Below are 24,759 nucleotides of genomic sequence, written 5' to 3'. Positions count from 1 at the left end.
TAGATCTTAAAATGATTCGCGATTCGCGATCCAAAGTTCCGATCTGATTCACCATACGCGTTCATTCCCAATCTGAAATGATTTGCGAACCGGTTTCAAAGATCCGTTCTAAATCAAATATTTGCGATTCGAAGTTCCGATCTGAAATAATTCGCGGTCTAAAGTCCCGATCTGAAATGATTCGCGATTCGCGATCCGAAGTTCCGATCTGAAATGATTCGCGATCCGAAGTCCCGATCTGAATGATTTACGAACTAGCTCCGATGTAAATCGAATAATTAGCGATTCGAAGTTCCGATCTGAAATGATTCACAATTCGCGATCTGAAGTCCCGATCTGAAATGATTCGCGCACTCGCTTCCAAGTCTTGTTCTGAATCAATTGATTCGCGAGAGCGCGCTTTGAAACGGTGAATCATTTTGCCAACTGATTGAGTGTCGAAAAGCTCCGGTTCATCGATCAGTACATGCTTTTTAAAAATCGTTACAAGCGATGTCGAAATTCGAAAATGAATGGCTCTTTCGAACTGACTTTTGCTGGTGGTTAGCTTGAAATGAATGATGGAAGTCTCGGGTTTGAGTTTGAATCAATCGGAGCGGTACCAGCGTAAATGACTCATTAAATTGATTCGTTTGTCTGTTTCTCCGCTTTTCGCGGTTTCGGCCATGTTTACACGACGCTGTCAGTACTACCACTGGCTTAGCTCGCTAGTTGTATGAGATTACCTGGAATAAGCGAATAGGGTTTACAAATAAAATATGTATATTTCCACTCCGAAGCTGCTTTCCACGTTGAAGACATCCAACACAAATCTACGAACATATTTAGGTAAGCTAACCGGTTACTGCTAACAAGTGCTAACACTCCATTAATATGACGAGCTGCACCTCTAAATACATGTTAGATGGAAACACTGTGCATTATAATCGAGTTTGTAGCTTAATTCACTATATTTGAAATAGTGTTGTTTGACAGTTAAGTAGGAAAGCACTTGGGATCATCCACAGGCCCGCAGCCAGCCTAGCGGAAGGGTTTTTTTTTTTTTTTTTTTTTTTTGTTTTTTTTTCAAAAAGTGGACCTTTTTCAGTTCCCACTCATTTTGTATTTAACTATGAGGTTCAAATACTTCATTTTGTTGACTACTCATGCACCAATTAGTGCTGTATTATCATGTGTGCTGGTATTTTAATAAGCATGATTTTTTGATTCACCAAAAATATTTACTACAATGTTGTCAAACTGCTTACCAAGATATCGCCTTGTTCAGTAAATATACACAAATACCTAAAGCAATAAGTTATTTAATTAAATGAATGACATTTTTAATGCAATAAAATCACAGATTCTTTGTACTGACACATATTGACACATTTTAAAGTTAAATTCATTAATTTGGTGTACGTTAAGAACTCAAAAGTAAGAGCTCTAACCCATGTTCATTGTACAAATTGAACAAACAAAGTTGATGACAGTCTGAAAAATTGGTTCTAGAACGGTTCTGAGCCCCCATTCTGGGCCCCTTTCAACCTCTGAGCCCTATGCAGTCTTTCCTTCTTTTCAAAATACAAATATCAAGAAAGGAATTTTATGCAGAAAAAAAAAAAAAAAAAAAAATTATATATATATATATATATATATATACACACAGGTGCTGGCCATATAATTAGAATATCTTCAAAACGTTGATTTATTTCAAGAATTCCATTCAAGAAGTGAAACTTGTATAATGTATACATTCATTCCACACAGACTGATATATTTCAAGTGTTTATTTCTTTTAATTTTGATGATTATAACTGACAACTAATGAAAACCCCAAATTCAGTATCTCAGAAAATTAGAATATTACTTAAGACCAATACAAAGAAAGGATTTTTAGAAATCTTGGCCAACTGAAAAGTATGAACATGAAAAGTATGAGCATGTACAGCACTCAATACTTAGTTGGGGCTCCTTTTGCCTGAATTACTGCAGCAATGCGGCATGGCACGGAGTCGATCAGTCTGTGGCACTGCTCAGGTGTTATGAGGGCCCAGGTTGCTCTGATAGTGGCCTTCAGCTCTTCTGCATTGTTGGGTCTGGCATATCGCATCTTCCTCTTCACAATACCCCATAGATTTTCTATGGGGTTAAGGTCAGGCGAGTTTGCTGGCCAATTAAGAACAGGGATACCATGGTCCTTAAACCAGGTACTGGTAGCTTTGGCACTGTGTGCAGATGCCAAGTCCTGTTGGAAAATGAAATCTGGATCTCCATAAAGTTGGTCAGCAGCAGGAAGCATGAAGTGCTCTAAAACGTCCTGGTATACAGCTGCGTTGACCTTGAACCTCAGAAAACACAGTGGACCAACACCAGCAGATGACATGGCACCCCAAACCATCACTGACTGTGGAAACTTTACACTGGACCTCAAGCAACGTGGATTCTGTGCCTCTCCTCTCTTCCTCCAGACTCTGGGACCCTGATTTCCAAAGGAAATGCAAAATTTACTTTCATCAGAGAACATAACTTTGGACCACTCAGCAGCAGTCCAGTCCTTTTTGTCTTTACCCCAGGCGAGACGCTTCTGATGCTGTCTGTTGTTCAAGAGTGGCTTGACACAAGGAATGCGACAGCTGAAACCCATGTCTCGCATACGTCTGTGTGTAGTGGTTCTTGAAGCACTGACTCCAGCTGCAGTCCACTCTTTGTGAATCTCCCCCACATTTTTGAATGGGTTTTGTTTCACAATTCTCTCCAGGGTGCGATTATCCCTACTGCTTGTGCACTTTTTTTCTACCACATCTTTTTCTTCCCTTCACCTCTCTATTAATGTGCTTGGACACAGAGCTCTGTGAACAGCCTCTTTTGCAATGACCTTTTGTGTCTTGCCCACCTTGTGCAAGGTGTCAATGATAATCTTTTGGACAACTGTCAAATCAGCAGTCTTCCCCATGATTGTGTAGCCTACAGAACTAGACTGAGAGACCATTTAAAGGCCTTTGCAGGTGTTTTGAGTTAATTAGCTGATTACAGTGTGGCACCAGGTGTCTTCAATACTGAACCTTTTCACAATATTAAAATTTTCTGAGATACTGAATTTGGGGTTTTCATTAGTTGTCAGTTATAATCATCAAAATTAAAAGAAATAAACACTTGAAATATATCAGTCTGTGTGGAATGAATGTATACATTATACAAGTTTCACTTGTAATTAGTGAAATAAATCTTTTTGAAGATGTTCTAATTATATGACCAGCACCTGTATGTATGTGTGTGTGTGTGTATATATATATATATATATATATATATATATATATATATATATATATATATATTTTTTTTTTTTTTTTTTTTTTAAAAGCTGCAGAAATAGAATTAATATGGAAAAAGCTGTCTAGTAATATGTTAAACTGATATCCTGATTTACAGCTCAGATAATGTTCATTATCAAAAACAGTAACATCTGTTAAAATTGTAACAACCTTATTTTTTAAAAAACTTTATTATGGACAGGACAGATCAGGAAGGACAGGAAGTGATATGGGCGGCGGGATCGGGAAAGGTCCCAGAGGCGGGTCTCGAACACGGGAAGCCCGGAGCACACTGCCCACAAGGCCATCGGCGCGGACAACCACCTTATTTTTGTATGATGAAATTATTAATAATAATTATTCACCTCAATACCATGGTATAAAAATGAATTACATGGCTTCTAGGTATTTGTATGAAGAACGGTGGTCTTAGTATTAATGCACAAACGCGATTAATCACAAAATACTGTAATTATATTCCATTACTCCTTTATTAGATTTAATACATGTATACATAATAATATAACAGTTCGATATGTCCCACAATTCTGCCGCAATACCATGGTGCAGTCAGTGTTACAGTAAAAATAATCCATATTAAATGATTCTGACTATCGTTGCGCACAGTGTTTCTGCTGTTTGTCAGCACTGTTTCATCTGTTTAAATCGCCATGTCATTGTGTTCTTCATCGAATTCAAGCGCTTCACTCTGGATCTCACAGCGCTGTTTAGTGCTCCCGAGTAAACGCTTCTGCTCTAGTAAACTTGCGCTCCGCTGCTGTGTGAACTGTGATCCGAGTGGATAAATGGTCCGTGTGGTGCGCTTCAAACTACTAGCACATTTAATCCATAACGCTATTTTTGTCTTTCCGTCCCCAAATTTAAGACCTCTTGAAATTATAATTAAGACTTTTCTTATACTTATTAAGGTATTTAATACTTTTTATGGCATTAAAAGTGCGTTGTTATTTAAAAGAACACTTGTTTACTTAAAAAAAAAAAAACGTACAAAATTCCGGACCTTTGACTGGATGGGGTGGGTCGTTCGAACCACCCGAACCCCCCCTGGCTACGGGCCTGATCCAGTCATCTCATAACGTTACCATTGAAGGGTCATTTCAGCTGGAATCATCAAATTTTGGAAAAGTTCCCCACCTGACCTCCTCAGATTTGTCTGAAAAAAATCCATGTGATGGGTAATATGCCCAAAAGATCATATACAAAATTTCAGATCTCTAGTGTGCATACTTTTTTCACAAAAAATCTGTAAAAAAGTTTGTTTTTTACCCCGTTTTGGCATCACTGTCTGAGTGACCATGTTCAGACTGAAATATCTCCAGAACTATTTGTGCCAGGTCCATGAAATTTTCTGGGCTAAGAGTCCTAGTCCAGAACTGCATGAATTACAACTCACAGCATTGTTACTGAATTTACACCTGAATGCTGGCCCTCTACTTTTCTTTGAAACTATTACTTTAAGGGTTTTCAGATGTCCATAGAAACCTCAATTTTCAATGTATAAGCATCAAACTTGGTAAATGGTCTGATATGTACCATGTCTTTCACATCCTTTGACATCAGACAATAGAGTCTGATGGATGTTGAGATATTAAGGTCCAAAATGGAAAAAAACTAATTTACACCAATGTTCAGAGCAATATTTCCCATGAATGACACTAGGTGTGAACATAAAACTTGTTTTTTTGAAAGAGCATATGTAGCACCCGCGTACTCAAACGCGTCACTTTCACTACTGGACCAGATCTAGGTTCTCAAGGAGTGGGGGAACAAACATAAAATCAGACTGGAGACCAGATCTTTAGTATAAAAGCCGGCACTTTACTAAAAGGCAATCAATATTATACAGACAAGTTGTTTAAGAAAAGTCTTGTAAATGTTATAAAAGAGAAATCTTTTTCTATTAGTTTTCTTTTGTTTTTTAATAATTATAAATAGTTATAAATAATAAACTAATAAATAATAATAAGTTAATTATTTTTATACAGTGGATCCACTTGTATTTGATGTCCTATTAAAGCTGATAATTTGTCTGATTTAACTTTTCTTTTTGTTTTTTTTTTTTACAGGCGAGAGAAAAAAAAAACTCAAAATAAACAAAATAAACAATCACATATTATGTCATAACACACACACACACACAATACAATAAAAATATCTATAACACTTAAATTCAATTCAGTTGTGTGATGTAGTTGAGTTCAGTTCAAATGCTGTGTAATGTATTTTAGTTCAACACGGTTCAGTTGTGTGATGTAGTTCAGTTCAATTCAAAAATGAAGGGAAAAAAAAAATAGTTGTGGAAGAAAAAAAATGTTCCCGGGAAAAAAATGGAAGAAATAGGTGAAAGGTTGTTGTCCTGCTCAATCCGTGATCCAGTGAGTTTACCGACAATCCAGCGCGTGTAATCGGTCTCTTTCGTCGTCGAATGAGGATCAAAGCTCTGGTCTGGGTTGGCTCGCCATCTAAACTCTCGGTATCGTGAGTCCTCTCATTGTTCGTCACACAGGAGTTTTTCGTGCTTAAATAAAAAACCTGACCTACACAATAGGTCACAAAGGAATCTTGTTATTGTAACAGTAAAGATTTACAAACACTACAACCCGCAGCGTCAATGTAACATCGTTCAATTAACTCAACTGTCACTTTGTACTCAAACAATAACATTCAACAGTTCACACAGTTCACAATAAATACCCATATAATGTTCAAATAAACCATTAAACAATGTATCCTTTACAGTTTTTGATGTTTAACCGTTAGCTTTTTCTTGTAGCTATTATGAAACGTTGTTGACAACCGATCCAAGTTCAACATATAATGTGTCAAACTCACCAAAACCGCTGTTTTCTAATTTAATTATGTTTCCTTCAGGTTCGCGATCAGGTAAGTATTGTCTTTCTTCTTTCCTGGCTTCTTAAAATCAACTTGTTAATTAATTATTTCCCTCATTAATATCTTTGATCTTTCCGCTTTCTCTCTCTGCCGTTGCTCTCCGGTTTTTACGTGCGCGAGTTGTTCTCTTAAAGGGGAAGCAGCACTATATTCCTAACTGGCATGTTTTCATTCAAATTCCCTATAGGCTCTAATTATGTACTATAACTATGGTCATTGAAACCATATTTTAATGTGGGTTACACATATTGTTATTGATAAAATATAAAAAAAATTAGGATGGGGTTTTGCCTCATTTTTGATAAAAAAAAATGTAAAAAAAAGTACGCACAGTAGAGATCTGAAATTTTGTATATGATCTATTGGGCATATTACCCATCACATAGATTTTTTTCAGACAAATCTGAGGGGGTCAGGTGGGGACCTTTTGATGATTCCAGCTGGAATGACCCTGAAGTGAATGTTAAATTTGTCAGTATGTTTTGTAATAAATATTTGAGGAATTATTGGTGTATCTAATTATATTATAGATTTGACCCTGTTCTTGCCATGAAAACAGACCTTTCATTAGATTTTTTTTTATCTTTTATTTAATTTGTCAACTTATTATTTTATTTTCCAATATATAAATTAATGTGATATTTGATATCTGGTCTGTTCTTACCCCTTTAAAATGTTTATTAATTTGTTTACATATCTATTTTTGTATTGATTTTTACCGTGTTTTTGTCATGAATATAGGGCATTTAAAAAAAATCAGTTTGAAGATCTTTAAGTTTTTATCTATTTATTTGTTGTCTTTAATCTCACTTTAAATGTATTTAATTTGTCACATATGTTATAATCTAAATATATATGTGTGTGTATGTATTACTCAATTTAGATCGGTGTTAATTTGTTCATTTGAATCATTTGAGTGTGTAGGATGTTATATAGATATGTTATATATATCTTCCTGTAGAGACATTAATCCTGACAACATCCTGCTGAAGGCAGACGGTGAAGCGTGATTGGCTGATTTTGGCTTCTGTCTCCAGCTGCTGTTTCAGGTATCTTAAACTTACTGTAGATCAAATCACTGAATTTACTTGTGTTTTGAACAAATTCGGTGAGTCTGTAATTCACTGATAAAATGGTTTCTTTCTAAATTAATCAGTCAATTTGAAAGATTCATTGAATAAATTACTCATTTCTGTATTCCAGTTGTTATATTTAAAACATTGAATCTCATAACATTAGTCATGCAAGTGCTTAAAAATAAAAAAATAAGTAGAAGTAGTGTATCCTCTGTGTTCTGACACATACATGGATGTCTCTGGGCTCCAAATTTGGCATAACAAAAGTATATATATATAAAGAAAAAAACCCCCACAAAACTGATTAATAAATAAGTTATTTTCCATACACTAAATGCAAAACTTTTTATTTATTTATTGCTTTCTCAATTGTAGATCTTTTTACCAACATCAGTCCTAATCACCAAAAATGTTTTTTTATTCCTATCATTAGTTTTAACCATTCGAACGCCAAAACCCCCCACAAAAATTTTATTGTTTTCTATATACTAAATGCTAAACTTGCTTATTTTTTTTTTATTTCAGTTTTTTACTTTCTCTGTTGTAGATCTTTTTACCAATATTAGTCCTGGTCATAACTACCAAAGATTCATTAATTTTCATTCAAATTCATTGGTTTTAACCTTTTAAGTGTGAGATGTTTTTTTTTTTTTTTTTTACCTTATTATTATTATTATTATTATTATTATTGTTATTATTATTATTATTATTTTTGTTTTATTTATTATAAATGTTTATTATTATTTATATATATATATATTTTTTTTTACTTTCTCTGTTGTATTTTTTTTTTTTTTTTTTTTTTACAAATATTAGTCCTGGTCATAACTACCAAAGATTCATTAATTTTCATTCAGATTCATTAGTTTTAACCTTTTAAGTGCCAGATAGTTGTTGTTTTTTTTTTTTTTTTTTTTTTTTTTTTAAACAGCACAAAAATTACATTATTTTCCATATACTAAATGCTAAACTTGTTTATTTTCTTTTACCTTATTTTTCTTTTTTTTGTTTTATTTATTATAAATGTATATTATTATTTATATTTTTATTTTTTTACTTTCTCTGTTGTAGATATATATATATTTTTTTACAAATATTAGTCCTGATCATAATTACCAAAGATTCATGAATTTTCATTCAAGCTAGTTTTAACCCTTTAAGTGCCAGTTATTTATTTATTTATTTGTTTAATTAAAAAAAAAAACACAGTTTAATTTTCCATATACTAAATGCTAAACTTGCTTTATTTTATTTTATTTTATTTTATTTTATTTTATTTTATTTTATTTCTCTGTTGTAGATCTTTTTACCAATATCAGTCCTGGTCATAACTACCAAAAAATAATTATTTTTCATTCAAATTTCAATCAGATTCATTACCTTTAACCCTTCAAATACCAGTTTAATTCATTAGTTTTAGCCCTTTAAGTGCCAGTTATTTATTTATTTATTTTTAATAAAAAACAAAAAAAACACAATTTAATTTTCCATATACTAAATGCTAAGCTTGCTTTATTTTATTTTATTTCTCTGTTGTAGATCTTTTTACCAGTATCATTTTTAAAATTAAAATTCATTAGTTTTAACCCTTTAAATGCCTTTTTTTAAATAAAAAAGGCACAAAAATTAAATTATTGTCTATATGCTTAATGCTAAACTTGCTCTTTAAGTGTTAGTTTTTTAAAAAATTAAATTAAATCAGAATATAGATCTTAATCAGACTGATGTGCATGTAAACGGTCAGTATTGATATCACTCTGAGATGTATATTCAGCTGTAAATTGAGCTGCTCGTCTGAGATTCTTCCAGATCCAGCCGTCTACTTCATCAAAACGGTGAACTCTTGAGATCCCGCAGGCACCTTCAGCTGGTAAATTGAGTCGTGCTCGGAGAGACTGTTCTCGGGGTTTCCAGCAGATCGCCTGTCATGTCGGGCCTTTCGCTCGCGTCTACGAGATCACAGTACGCCAAGACTCAAACTCCTGACGTGAGCTGACAGACACGGAACCGTTCCTCTGAATCTGTCAGGCCTCCGTCGTGAGCTCCCGAGGCGCGACTGGGAATGTACCGTGTCAGCTGCAGTGTTTTCGGGACAGAGGGAAGCTTATAAATTGGAATTCCATCGCTGTCCGGGTCTCGTCACGCGGCGACACGGCAAATCCCCGTACGGAGAAACCCCAGGAGCCTTAATAGTCTCTCCCTCCGTTCGATTGCTTTTCCAAAGATAGAAAAATGTCCATTTTTATCAAGTGCGCTGCAGGGTAAGTCAGGAGAATATCACACCGTCCTTGAGACGCGCGCTAATGAGCGGTTACGCGGCTAAAACCGTTAACGGTCCGCGAAATAAATAAATAAAGGGCGAACGCACCGTTTCTCCTCAACAGCAGCTGCAGACGGAAGATAAGTTCAGCACGGTCGGCGGCAGCTGATAAGATATCACATACTTACTGTTTATTATGAGAAAAAATTGAAGAGCGTTTCAAGATGTTTGTCGATGTTTTGAGACAAACTGGGTCTGTTTCACGTCTGCGTGTACAATCGATTGCTTTTTTTTTTTTTTTTTTTTTTTTGGGAAAACACCTGAGGCCTGTTGCATAAATTGCTTAGACTACAAAAAAGTATGTCAAAAGTCATACAAATATTTCTTTATTTGTTTGCTTTCTTTGTTGTAAATCTTTTTACCAACATCAGTCCTGATCATCATCAAACCCACAAATATTTAATTATTTTCTCTATACTGTTATTTATTTGTCTTTTTATTTATTGCTTTCTCTGTTGTAGATCTTTTAACTAACATCATTCCAGATCATACCTACCAAAAATTCATTCATTTTCATTCAAATTTCAATCAGATTCATTAGCTTTAACCCTTCAAATGCCAGTTTGTTTTTAATGGGAAAAAAAACTACAAAATTAAATTATTTTTCATATTTATTTATTAGGTTGGCTTGAGAAACTTGCTAGTCATCTTAGAAACATGCTAACAACTTACTAATCATGCTAGCAACATGCTAATTATGTTAGAAACATGCTAGCAACATGCTAGTAAATTGCTAATCATACTAGAAACACGCTAACAACTTGCTAATCGTGCTAGAAACATGCTAGTAAATTGCTAATCAAACTAGAAACACGCTAACAACTTGCTAATCATGCTAGAAACATGCTAACAACTTGCTAATCATGCTAGAAGCATGCTAGCAACATGCTAATTATGTTAGAAACATGCTAGCAACATGCTAGTAAATTGCTAATCATACTAGAAACACGCTAACAACTTGCTAATCATGCTAGAAACATGCTAGCAACTTGCTAATCATGCTAGAAACATGTTAACAACTTGCTAATCATGCTAGAAACATGTTAGCAACTTGCTAATCATGCTAGAAACATGCTAACAACTTGCTAATCATGCTAGAAACATGCGAGCAACTTGCTAATTATGTTAGAAACATGCTAGCAACATGCTAGTAAATTGCTAATCATGCTAAAAATATGCTAACAACTTGCTATTAATGCTAATGACATGCTAATCATGCTAGAAACATGTTAGCAACTTGTTAATCATGCTAGAAGCTTAAGCTTTTTATTATTCTTCTTCTTAGCCAAATTTCTGAAGGCTTCTCCTCCTAGAGATTTCAAGTTAGAACCACCAAACTCAGCCCAGATCTTCAGACTGATCGGACTCGGGTTTCTGTCTCTTTTCTAACTGATCCGACTTATAGTTTTCATTAAATTAAAGATTAAAAATCAAAAAAATCCCATAAACTTACATTGACGGAATGTTCAAATGAGCAACACTATTCAAACTCCAACTGACAAAATTCAAATCTAAACTCCCAGAATCCCTTGAGACTCAATCAACACTTCCCTTCTATGAACTATTTCTAATCCATTCAAACGTCCATTCTAATATTTCTAATCTATTTATCGATCTAGACAAGACTAGCAACTACAATCATGCTAACAACTTGCTAATCATGCTTGAAACATGCTAACAACATGCTAGCAATTTGTTAATCATGGTAGAAACATGTTAGCGACCTGTTAATCATGCTAGAAATGTGCTAGCAACCTGCTAATCATGTTAGAATCATGCTAGCAACATGTTAACATCTTGTTAATTAGGTTAAAAACATGCTAGCAACTTGCTAATCATGCTACCATCATGCTAAAAACTTGTTAATCATGGTAGGAACATGCTAGCAACCTGCTAATTATGCTAGAAACATGCCAGTAACTATCTGAGACTATGTCTCTATGTGAGACTGTATTGCTTTCAAAACATTCAAACTTTAACCTTTTAAAACTATTTTAAACTTCAACCTATTTCAGACTGAAAGCCATCGAACCTAAAACAGTTTTTTTTCTTTAAACTTTTTCAGACTTTCTGGTCCGGCTTTCTCAAGCCAACTTAAAATTTGTCTTGACAAACTTTTTAATCTAGTTATTTTTAATACACTGAATGCTAAACTTGCTTGTGTATGTATTTATTTATTTCTCTCTCTATGTTGTGGATCTTTTTACCAACGTCTGTACTGGTCATAACTACCAAAAATTCATTCATTTTCATTCAAATTCCATTTAAAATAATTAGATTTTACCCTTTAAATGCCAGTTTGTTTTTGAATGAAAAAACCCCCCCACAAAAATTAAATTATTTTCCATATACTAAATGCTAAACTTGCTTTTTTATTTATTTATTTATTTATTTCACCAACGTCAGTCCTGATCATAACTACCAAAAATTATTATTTTTTTATTTAAATTAATCAATTTAACCCTTTAAATGCAAGTATGTTTGTTTGTTATTTTTTTTAATGGAAAAAAAAAGAAAAATAGTAATTATTTTGCATATACTAAGTGCTAAACTTTCTTATTTAACTTAATTTAATTTAAATTTTTTTTACTTTCTCTATTGTAGATCTTTTTTACCGACATCAGTCCTGGTCATAACTACCAAAACTTAATTTATTTTCATTCAAATGTCATTAAATCAATTAGTTTTAACCCTTCAAATGCCAGTTTGTTTTTAATGGGGAAAAAAACTACAAAAAGTAAATTATTTTTCATATTTATTTATTTATTTAATGCTTTGTCTGTGGTAAAACTATCGAAAATGTTTTGTTTTTCATTTTAATCAGTTTGTGTTTTTTAATGAAAGAAAAACAAAAATGTAATTATTTTTTAATACACTAAATGCTAAACTTGATTGTGTATGTTTGTATTTATTTATTTATTTCTCTCTCTATGTTGTGGATCTTTTTACCAACATCTGTAATGGTCATAACTACCAAAAATTCATTCATTTTCTTTCAAATTCTATTTAATTCAAATTAATTAATTTAACCCTTCAAAATGCCAGTATGTTTGTTTGTTTTGTTTTTTTAATGGAAAAAAAGAAAAATAGTAATTATTAATTAATTAATTAATAATTATTAATTAATTTCCATATACTAAATGCTAATCTTATTTAATTTAATAATTTTTTTTTACTTTCTCTATTATAGATCTTTTTACCGACATCAGTCCTGGTCATAACTACCAAAACTTCATTTATTTTCATTAAAATGTCATTTAAATGAATTAGTTTTAACCCTTCAAATGCCAGTTTGTTATCTGAATGGAAAAAAACACAGAAATGACATTATTTTCCATATACTAAAAGCTAAACTCTCTTAATTAATTAATTAATTTATTTATTTTTATCTGTTTTGGACCAACATCAGTCCTGATCATAACTTGGACATAATGGTTTTTTTTTTTGTTTTGTGTTTTTGTTTGTTTTTTTTCATTTCAGTTTATTATTATTATTATTATTATTATTATTATTATTTAATTTTCCTTATACTAAATGCTAAACTTGGTTATTTATTTATTTATTTATTTAATTTACCTTCTCTATTGTGGATCTGTTTTATTTTATTTCATGCATTTTATTTTATTTAATGTTTTTACTTTCTTTATTGTAGATCTTTTTACCTACATAAGGCCTGGTCATAACTACCAAAAATTATTTATTAAATTATTTTCCATATACTAAATGCTAAACTTGCTTAATTAATTAATTAATTTACTTACTTATTTATTTATCTATCTGTATCTATTTATTTTTATCTATTGTGGATCTTTTATACCAACATCAGTCCTGATCAGAACTATCAAAAATGAATGATTTTTTTAATTGAAATTCATTATTTTTAAACCTTCAAATGCATTTGAAGTTTGTTGTTTTTCATTAACTTCTAAAGTACTTTAAGGCAATAAATTCGGACTTGTATTCTGAGATGAACGGGACGGGGCTTAGTGCTGTCAGTCAGATCTGCAGCCAATCAAATCCCTCTAAAGTGTAGCTGACTGAAACCCAAGCATATGATGACATCATCACTGAACATAATGTGAATCTGCACGGCAGTTAATAGCTAGCAGAAGCAGTAATATCATCTCCCGTAGGTCGTAGCATCTGTCACGGAGGGTTTTTCTCTCTGATAGTAAATTGGTCATTTAGGAGCCAGCTGGAATCGGGCCGCTGCATGCTGGGACTCCTCTATCCCGCCGCTGGCCGAGCGCCACGTCCAGCGAGAGGCCGCCGAAGCACGCTGGGCACATATGGCACCTGTGCCAAATCCGTCCCCGACACCGGAGGCGCCCGACATTGTGTTTCTGTAGTCGCTGAGGTCTGACACCTGAGAAATTACAGTCACATCAGAACCATTCACGACCCTGAAGAGTCTTTTACATAAGCAGATGGGTTTTTAATGTTTAGAAGACACCAAACATGATCATTCTCGTGTGAGGGACTCCTATGCTGAAATTGATATTACAAATATGTCTAAAAAAATTAAGCTACATTATTACATTGTTTTTTACTCATATTATTTGTTTATTTATTGGCTTATTTTATCTTCTTTTAGTCTCATATTTATTTACTTTTTTGCTTATTTTATTGTGATTTATTTTAGTCAATTTTTTTTTTACTTATTTTATTCTAGTTTTATGTATTTTAATGTATTTTTACATATTTAATCATCTTTTGCTGATTTATTTTAATGTTATGTATTTATTTACTTTATTTACCCATTTATTTGTTTATTTTATTTAAAATTGTATTTATTTTAATCTGTTTTATGTATGTATTTACTCATTTATTTGCCTATTCTATTTTTTTATTAATTTTGATGTATTTTTGTGTATGAATATTTTTATTTTATTCTGTTTTTTTATTGACTGCAATCTGTTTATTTAATTATTTATTTTATAGCATTTTCATTTAATCTGTTATAATGTATTTATGTATTTATTTACTCATTTATTTACTTTTCTGTTTTATATAATTATCTATGTCTGTATTTACTCAGTTATTTGCCTATTTTATACTATTTTTTATTAATTTTAAGTATTTTTGTGTATGTATTTATGTGATTATTTATTTGTTCATTTTATTCAGTTTTTTTATTGACTAATCTATGCATTTATTTATTTATTTTATTGCATTTTTTAAATCTGCTTTTATTTATTTACTCATTTACTTTTGTTTTCCATCTAATTTGTTTGTATGTATTTACTCATTTATTTGCCTATTTTATTCTGTTTTTAATTCATTTTAATGTATTTTTGTTTATGTATTTATGTGATTTATTTGTTTATTTTATTACATTTTTTTATTGACTGTAATCTATGGATTTATTTACTTATTTATTTTATTGCATTTTATTTTAATGTGTTTTAATGTGTTTGTATTTGTTTACTCATTTATTTACTTTTGTTCTATTTATTCAATATTTATGGATGTAATTACTCATTTATTTGCCTATTTTATTCTATTTTTTAAATTAATTTTAATTTAATGTGTTTTGTGTGTGTGATTTATTTATTTTATTTATTTTTTTATTGACTAATCTATGCGTTTATTTACTTCATTATTTTATTGCATTTTATCTGAATCTGTTTTAATGTATTTATGTATTCATTTACTTATTTATTTGCTTTTCTATTTTATCTCATTTTTATGTATGTATTTAATAATTTATTGCCTATTTTATTCATTCATATTTTTATTCATTTTAATGTATCTTTGTGTATGTATTTATGTGATTATTTTATTCTGTTTTCATTGACTAATCTATGCATTTATTTACTTCATTATTTTATTGCGTTTTATTTTTATGTATGCATTTACTTTTGTTCTGTTTTTTCTAATTTTTATGTTTTACTAATTTATTTGCCTATTTTATTCTTTTTTAATGAATTTTAATGTATTTTTGTATGTGTATTTGTGATTATTTATTTGTTTATTTTATTCTATTTTTTTATTGACTCTAATCTATGCATTTATTTACTTATTTATTTTATTGCATTTTATTTTAATCTGTTTTAATGTATTTATGTATGCATTTATTTACTTTTGTTCTATTTTTTCTCATTTTTATTTATGTATGTATTTACTAATTTATTTGCCTATTTTATTCTTTTTTTAAATTAATTTTAATGTATTTTTGTGTGCATTCGTGATTATTTGTTTATTTTATTCTATTTTTTATTGACTGTAATCTATGTGTTTTGCTTATTTATTTTATTGCATTTTATTTTAATCTTTTAATGTATTTATACATATATTTACTCATTTATGTTATTATTATTATGTTATTTTATTCTATTTGTTTATTCATTTAATGTATTTTTGTGTGTGTGTTTGTGATTTTATTTTATTCTATTTTTTATTGACTGTAATCTATGCATTTATTTTTATTTTTTATTTTATTGCATTTTTATGTATGTGTGTATTTATTTCTTTGCTCATCAGAATTGTTTTATTCTAGTTTTATTTATTTTATTTATTGTATTTCATGTTTATTTTAATCTTTTAATCCTTGGACCCTAGATTCAGATCCCCTGATCGCCCTAGCATATTGGAAAAGTTTGTTTCTCAGTACAGCTCTGATAAAATGAAATAATTTGTTCACCCAAAATGGTGCTTTCTGGCATGTAAAAGCCCCTTCGCCTTTCATTACATGAAAAAGAGCAGCCATAATGTTCTTTAATTGTGTTTCACAGAAATAAAAACAAGTCAGATGGATTCGAAACGACGCAAGGATTGTTAAATGATGACTAAATCTGCATTTGCGTCTGAAAGGCTCCTGTAAACTGCATCTCGATTCCTCCGAGCCACACACCATCGCATTGTGGACTCAAACTCGGCTCCGCGCATGAATTCTTGATCAAACGCAGCGGGCGAGGGGAGCGTTTGTTGGACTCCGTCCCAAACGTGGAGCGCATAATCCACAGAATCGGCCCCATCAGCAGATCTGGGCCGTAAGGGAAGCGCTGCGGCCAAGAAATTCGACGTTTTCGAGAGAAACAAGCAGTACATGACTGTAATCCACTGTGGAAAAATGTTTGGATGGAGGAATCGAACTTTGTGTCATGTGACTGACATCTGAAAGCTTTTTATCAGCATCATCGTGCATTAAAACCGCATTAGCCGACTTGTTTTCTTGGCAGCTTGGTAAACGTAATTGAATAATCAAATTCAAACCTTTGTTTTCATTAGGAATGAAGTTACAGACACACTCGGTATTGATGTTGGTGTCACTGAAGCAGTCAGGTAAGTGATATTAAATCTTATTCATGCGGTCTCGCTTTCATGACACTAGTTTGAGTCTTACATCTGATGCTTGTGACCGAATTGCACGCAAATGAAACTACATTCTTCTGTGTTTTGAGCAGCATTCAGTGTTTTCCTGCTGGAGGACTGAAGATACATCAGCCCACCTCTCTGATGACCTCTGACCTCCTGAAGATGGGGTCCAGGAGTGATTTAAGCAGGACGCAGGTGAAGATCAGGTGCTGTTGTAGGTGTGGGACGAGGATCTGCAAGCCGGTGCTGCTTATATAACACTTAATGACTTCAGTTTATGTGCATAAAGAAGCAGGTAATAAATCGTCCAGCTTTAGTATCTCCTTTATTTACTAAAAATTTATTGGCATGTTCAGTCGTGGTCTAGTAATCTGATCTTTCTTATGAGACGGACCTTGAGAAGCTTCTTTTACAGCTCTGACGAGATGAGAGTGACTTTTCCTGCAGGTTGAGCTCATAAATATCCAGAAACACATTTTAAATTAAGACTTGATGCCAACAAGAACAGGAAGCAGCATGCCAAAAAAAAAAAACATTAAAAACATGCCGTACCTTTTTTTGCACCGTTTTTATTTTCTGTCTTTGAAGCAGTAGACCTTTACTCATAATAAAAAATGAATAATCATGTGTAGTGCAGCCTAATGAGACACAGCTCAGAATCTGTTGAAAACAGCAGGATCTGTAGTCGTTAAAATAAAGTTGTAGTCATCTTGAAGTACTTGAATTTGACTTTTTGAAATTTAAGGCTTGAAAAAACATTGAAAATAGCAACAACCCTGAAGAGGTTTTTGAAAGGCGATGTATCTATCAAATAAGTGTCTATATTTTCAGTATATTTTCACATTTTTTTTTTTGGCTTATTTCAGTTAATCAAACTAAGAAAAAAAACTAATAAAACAAAACTATTTACATGTAACAATGTTATGTAAACATGGCTGAAGATGTGAAAAGAGGAACAGATGAACCAAATCAGTTGATTCAGATTTGAACTTCGGAGCAGGTTCGCAAATCTTTTGCTTCACGTCAGAACTTTGGATCGCAAATCAGGAATCATTTGATTCAGATTGGAACTTTGGAGCAGGTTTGTGAATCATTTGATTCAGATTGGAAGTTCGGAGCGGGTTCGTGAATCTTTTGCTTCACAGAACTTTGGAGCATAGATCACAATTTTTTTTGCAGATTGGAAATTCGGAGCGGGTTTGTGAATCTTTTGCGTTACATCGGAACTTTGGAGCATAGATCGCGAATCATTTGATTCAGAGCAGAACTTCGGAGCGGGTTCGCAAATCATTTGATTCAGATTGGAACTTCGGAGCTGGTTTGCGAATCTTTTGCTTCACATCAGAACTTTGGATCGCTGATCATGAATCATTTGATGCAGATTTGAACTTCGGAGCAGGTTTGTCAATCTTTTGCTTCACATCGGAACTTTGGAGCGTGGATCACAATTTTTTTTTTACATCGGAAATTCGGAGCAGGTTTGCGAATCTTTTGCTTCACGTCAGAACATTGGAGCACGGATCACAAATCGTTTCATTCAGATTGGAAGTTCTGAGCAGGTTTGTGAATCGTATGCTTCACGTCGGAACTTTGGATCGCAAATAATTTGATTCAGAACAACTTCGGAGTGGGTTCACAAATCATTTGATTCAGATTGGAACTTCGGAGCAGGATTGCGAATCTTTTTCTTCACATCGGAACATTGAAGCGCGGATCACAAATCATTTGATTCAGATTGGAACTTCGGTGCAGGTTTGTGAATCTTTTGCTTCACGTCGTAACTTTGGATCGGGGATCGCGAATCATTTGATTCAAATTGGAACTTCGGAGCAGGTTCATGAATCTTTTGCTTCACATCGGAACTTTGGAGTGTGGAGCACAATTTTTTTTTTTTTTTTCAGATCGGAAATTCGGAGCGGGTTTGTGAATCTTTTGCTTCACGTCGGAACTTTGGAGCATCGATCGCAAATCATTTGATTCAGAACAACTTCGGTGTGGGTTCGCAAATCATTTGATTCTGATTGGAACTTCGGAGCAGGTTCGCAAATCTTTTGCTTCACGTTGGAACTTTGGAGCACAGATCACAATTTTTTTCATATCGGAAATTTGGAGCGGGTTTGTGAATCTTTTGCTTCACATCGGAACTTTGGAGCATGGATCGTGAATCATTTGATTCAGATTGGAACTTCGGAGCAGGTTCGTGAATCTTTTGCTTTACATCGGAACTTTGGAGCGTGGATCACTTTTTTTTCAGATCGGAAATTCTGAGCTGGTTTGTGAATCTTTTGCTTTACATCGGAACTTTGGAGCGTGGATCACTTTTTTTTCAGATCGGAAATTCTGAGCTGGTTTGTGAATCTTTTGCTTTACATCGGAACTTTGGAGCATGGATCGTGAATCATTTGATTCAGAACAACTTCGGAGTGAGTTCGCAAAATATTTCATTCAGATTGGAACTTCGGAGCAGGTTCGTGAATCTTTTGCTTCGCAACGGAACTTTGGAGCGCGGATCATGAATCATTTGATTCAGAACGTAACTTAGGTGCAGGTTTGCAAATCATTTGATTCAGTTTGGGATTTCAGAGTGCATATCGTGAATCATTTGTTTCAGATCAGGATTTCAGAGTGATTTCATAAATGTCTTTTTTTTATTATTTTTTTTTTATTTTTTATTTTTTTGTTAAACAGTAGAAAACATCAAAGCATTAAGGCACAGTTACCACAGTTACAAATCCCTTACAAAAATTAACTGTGGTTTTAATTTTTACTTATTTATTTGTTTATTTTATTCTAGTTTTATTTATTTAAATTATTTTTATGTATTATTTACATTGTAATGTATTTTTGTGTATTTGTGATTTTTTTTTTTTTTTTTTTTTTTTTTTGTTTATTTTACCCTAATTTTTATTGACTGTAATCTGTGTTTTACTTATTTTAGACTTTTTTATTTTAATCAGTTTTTATGCATTTATGTATTCCTTTACTTTTGTTATCTCCTTTTTATTTATGTATGTATTTATTTATTTGCTCATAATATTTTTTTTTCTAGTTTTATTTAAATCAAATGTTTATTTAAATTTTTTAATCTTATTTGCTTCTAATTTTGATTCATATTTCTTGTTTTTACTAACGATTTTAAAAAGCACATATTAATGAGTGAAACTGCATTTTTCGAAACTTCGAATCAGTTTGATTTAAATTGGGACTTCAGATCACGTATCACAACTTGTTTAATTTAGGTCTGGACTTCAGAGCAGGTTTGCAAATTAGTGAATATCACGAATCATTTGATTGAGATCAAGACTTCGGTGCAGGTCTGCGAATCATTTGATTCAGTTCGAGACTTCAGAGTGCATATTGTGAATCATTTGTTTCAGATCAGGATTTTGGAGTGCTTTCACAAATATTTTTTTCAGATTTTTTTTTTTTTTTGTTAAACTGTTGAGCAGTACAGTTACAAATCCCTTACGAAAACTAACTGTGGTTTTAATTTGAAAGAGAAGATGTTTGATAAGTGAGATCTCCGATTGGAGTCCTTGAAAATCAAAAAAAGTAGTGCTTGAAAAGTCCTTGAAAGTCCTGGAATTTCATTTTGCAGTATCTGTACGAACCCTGAGTCATTACAAAAATTCCTAATCTAGAGTGACTGAATTTGGAATAGCATACTAGCATACTACTTTTACTATTTCTGACATGTTTATACACTGCCGTTCAAAAGTTTGGGATCAGTACAATTTCTTATGCCCATCAAGGCTGTACTTATTTGATCAAAAATACAGAAAAAACAGTAATATTGTGAAATACTATTGCAATTTCTAATATTGGTTTACTCATATAATATTCTTTAAAATATAATTTATTTCTGTGATGCAGCGCTGAATTTTCATCATCGATACTTTAGTCTTTAGTGTCACATGATCCTTCAGAAATCATGAAAATAGGCTGATTTATTATGTTTTGAAACAGTTGTGCTGCTTAATATTTTTTTCTTTGATTAGTAAAAAGTTAAAAAGAACAGAATTTATTAAAAATATAAATATTTTCTAACAATGTAAGTTTATCCATTTAAAAGAGAAGTCCACTTACAAAACAATAATTTACAAATAATTTACTCACCCTCTTGTGATCCAAGATGTTCATGTCTTTCTGTCTTCAGTTGTAAAGAAATGATGGTTTTTGTGGGAAACATTTCAGGATTTTTCTCCATATAATGGACTTCATTGGTGCCCGATTTTGAACTTCAGAAATGTAGTTTAAATGCCGCTTCAAAGGCTCTAAACGATCCCAGACGAGGAAGAAGGGTCTCATCTACTGAAACCATCTGTCGTTTTTTTTGGAAAATAAAAATGTGTATAATTTTTAAGCACAAAAGCTTGTGTAGCACAGGTTCTGGGATGCGCGTCCACGGGTCGTTCTTGAACGATTCGTTCATTTTGAACGAATCTTTAACGTGACTGCGAAGAACGAGTGATTCGTTCAGTCACGCATGCGCAACATCCTGTTAGGTTCTGTACTGGAATTAGTTCACCTGTTTCGAGTCTTCTGGTTTTTTGAGTTGTTCGTTCATCTTATTGGGCTGTCACGTGACGCTGATTTTGCTGAAATTTACGAAATGATTAGAAAAAAGATTCGTTCATTTTGCTCGGTAAAATGTCGGTAAAATGATCCGAACTTCCCATCAATACTACGAATCACGTCTAAGTTCATCGTCTGTGTACTCCGGCTCAAAAAGGTAGAGTATGTCGAAAAACTCCAAACTGGATCTCCATCTCGATCCTACAGGTTTTCCTCAAAAACCATAATTTCTTTACGACTGAAGACAGAAAGACATGAACATCTTGGATGACAAGGGGGTGAGTAAATTATTTGTGAATTATTGTTCTCCTTTAACGCATCCTTGCTGAATAAAAGTATTAATTTCCTTAAAAAAAAAAAAAATGACTCCAAACTTTTGAATAACAGTGTATATTACAACAAAATAACATTTCTATTTTGAATAAACACTGTTCTTTTTAACTTTTTAACAGTTTCCAACACTGATTATAAGTCAGCATATTAAAATGATTTCTGAAGGATCATGTGACACTGAAGACTGGAGTAATGATGCTGAAAATTTAGCACTGCATCACAGAAATAAATTATATTTTAAAATATATTAAAATAAAAAATTGTTATTTTAAAATGCAGTAATATTTCACTTTTTTTTCTGTATTTTTGATCAAATAGATACGGCATTGATAAGCATAAGTGTCTTTTTTTAAACATTGAAAGTCTGTTTTTTAAATGTTTAAAACACTCTATTTGATCATTTTGCAGATATTATGGGAACATTCTGAACATTCCGAAAAAGTAGCAACATTTTAAAACATTCTGTGAATGACAAATTATGCTAATAATTAAGAATACGATAATATTAATATATAATAAAATAATATTAATACTATATTAAAACTACCATATTAATTTGATGCTAAAATAACACTGGCATGAACAGAAATAGTCTTTTTTTGTTTCACAAATGAAATTCACTTTCGGTTTAAAATGCAATAATATTTCATAAAATGACTTTTTTTTTTCTGTATTTTTGATCAAATAGATACAGCATTGATAAGCATAAGAAACTTTTTTTTAAAACATTAAAAGTGTTTTTGTTTTTTTTAATGTTTAAAACATTCTATTTGATCATTTTGCAGATATTATGAGAACATTCTGAACATTCTGAAAGTAGCAACATTTTAAAACATTCTGTGAATTACATAAATTATGCTAATGATTAAGAATATACTAATATTAATATATAATAAAGTAATATTAATACTATAGTAAAACTACCATATTAATTTGATGCTAAAATAACACTGGCATGAACAGAAAAAGTCTTTTTTTGTTTCACAAATGAAATTCACTTTCGGTTTAAAATGCAATAATATTTCACAAAATTACAGTTTTTTTTTCTGTATTTTTGAAAATGTTTAAAACATTCTATTTGATAATTTTGCAGATATTATGAGAACATTCTGAAAGTAGCAACATTTTAAAACATTCGGTGAATGACTAAAATTATGCTAATGATAATAATAAAATAATATTAATACTATATTAAAACTATCATATTAATTTGATATTAAAATAACTCTGGCATGAACAGAAATAGTCTTTTTTTTTTTTTTTTTTTTTTTTTTTGTTTCACAAATGAAATTCACTTTCGGTTTGGGAGTATCCCACAAACTTTTCTTTTAATATTTATGATATGTTAGGGAGCGAATATAATGTAGCTTTTAGCCATTAGCGTTCTGAGTTTAAGAAACCGGAGATGTTTTTCACAAAGTCTGACTGATGTCTGTGTCTCTGAAACACTTTCACACAGTGACCTGAAGGAAAACAGCCGTGTTTCCCGAGTGACCTCGACACGCGCGTCTGCTGAATATGCATGAGCTGCTGAATATTCATGCAGTATTCAAAACGTACAGGAACAGGAATTTGGATTCGGCGGAGGAAGTCGGGCATTGGAGGGTGAGTGGAGTTTACGGGCTGAGGATGGTGGGATGTTTAAGCTGCTGGAGAGATGGGAGATAATGATGATGTTTCAGGTAGAGGAGAAGGTCATAGAAAGCCGTTTAATTAGCGCACTCGCTGATCACCTCGTAAGACGGCATTAGCGGAGCGACACAGTCTGCAAACGCAACCGCTGGGGAAATGAAAGGTCAACGCATCCATAAATGGGAATGGAGAGATTTTATTTTACCATCAGACAAGAACAAGCCGTATAAGAATTTCAAATCTAGACATGGAAAGCGAATCGAAAAAGATCGGGGAAACAGACATTCTTGTCGGTTTTTGTATGTACTTACCTTTGCTTACCTGTCGGTTTGTTTTTAGTATTTTCTAGTTACTTTTCCTGTGTTTTGCACTTTTTCCTGTTTATTGCTTGTTTGTTTAGTTTGTTTGTGTATTTAATCTAATTGAGTGTATTTAAATAATTCTATTTTTAATAAAAAAAAATTAAATAATAATAGCAAAATAATAAAATATACAGAATTTTGTTCTGTTTCTGTTTTCTTATTTTAATTTATTTTATTGCGTTACATTTGAATCCCACAATAAATTGGACTGAATAAATTATAATTAAGCTAAATAAATTACATTAAAAAAAAAAAGTAAATTATATACATTTAAAAAAATGAGTAGTATATTATGATTATTTTTTTATATGTATTATTATTTTATTGCATTGCATTCTATACATTTTATTATTTTTTATATTATTTGAATGCCACAATTAATCAGGCTAAATAAATTATAATACAACTGATTAAATCAGACTGAATAACTTTTAAATTACCAGCATTTTAAAAAAATTATAATGGTTAATATTGGTTATTTTTATTTTTGTAAAAGTTATTTTATTTTATATTATAGCATTGCATTACATTTTATTACATTTGAATGCCAAAATGGATCAGACTGAATAAATTATATACCTTTTAAATAATAATAAAAATAAAATATAAAATAAAATCTATTTTTTTATATTTATTGTCTTGTACTATCCATTTATATTTTATTTTATTGCATTACACTAAACAAATTGTACATTGTAAGTATTTTATAAAATTAATAGCATATTATGTGTATTTTTATTTTTTAATATTTATTTTATCTTAATGCATTATGTATGTGATGATTCAGACTGAATATATTATAATTAAACTGAATAAATTACACTGAATAAATAATACATGATATTAATATAAAATCTTTTAAATATTTTTTTTATTGTACTGTATTTTTTCATTTTATCAGACTTGATAAATTATAATAACTGAATAAATCAGACTAA

General features: G+C 31.6%; 2 long non-coding RNA genes across 3 annotated transcripts; one reads left to right on the top strand and one right to left on the bottom strand.

Moving 5' to 3' along the window:
• The first annotated feature begins 678 nt into the window (after positions 1-678).
• LOC127156278 (uncharacterized) lies at positions 679-23,396 on the top strand. 2 transcript variants are annotated; one of them, XR_007825715.1, is made up of 5 exons: positions 679-828; positions 7,168-7,255; positions 16,833-16,886; positions 17,009-17,214; positions 23,287-23,396. It is a non-coding gene; the product is annotated as an uncharacterized LOC127156278 (long non-coding RNA). The 2 variants fall into 2 exon arrangements; XR_007825716.1 differs by lacking the exon at positions 679-828 and adding an exon at positions 3,547-3,626.
• Positions 5,388-6,446, bottom strand: LOC127156277 (uncharacterized). The gene is made up of 2 exons (XR_007825714.1): positions 6,147-6,446; positions 5,388-5,851 (listed from the first exon to the last, which is right to left on the bottom strand). It is a non-coding gene; the product is annotated as an uncharacterized LOC127156277 (long non-coding RNA).
• Positions 23,397-24,759: the final 1,363 nt, after the last annotated feature.

The sequence above is a fragment of the Labeo rohita genome, chromosome 25, assembly GCF_022985175.1.
Source record: "Labeo rohita strain BAU-BD-2019 chromosome 25, IGBB_LRoh.1.0, whole genome shotgun sequence".
Lineage (NCBI taxonomy): Eukaryota > Metazoa > Chordata > Actinopteri > Cypriniformes > Cyprinidae > Labeo > Labeo rohita.
The sequence above is the reverse complement of the archived record's forward strand: the minus strand, read 5'-3'. Positions and strand labels throughout refer to the sequence as shown.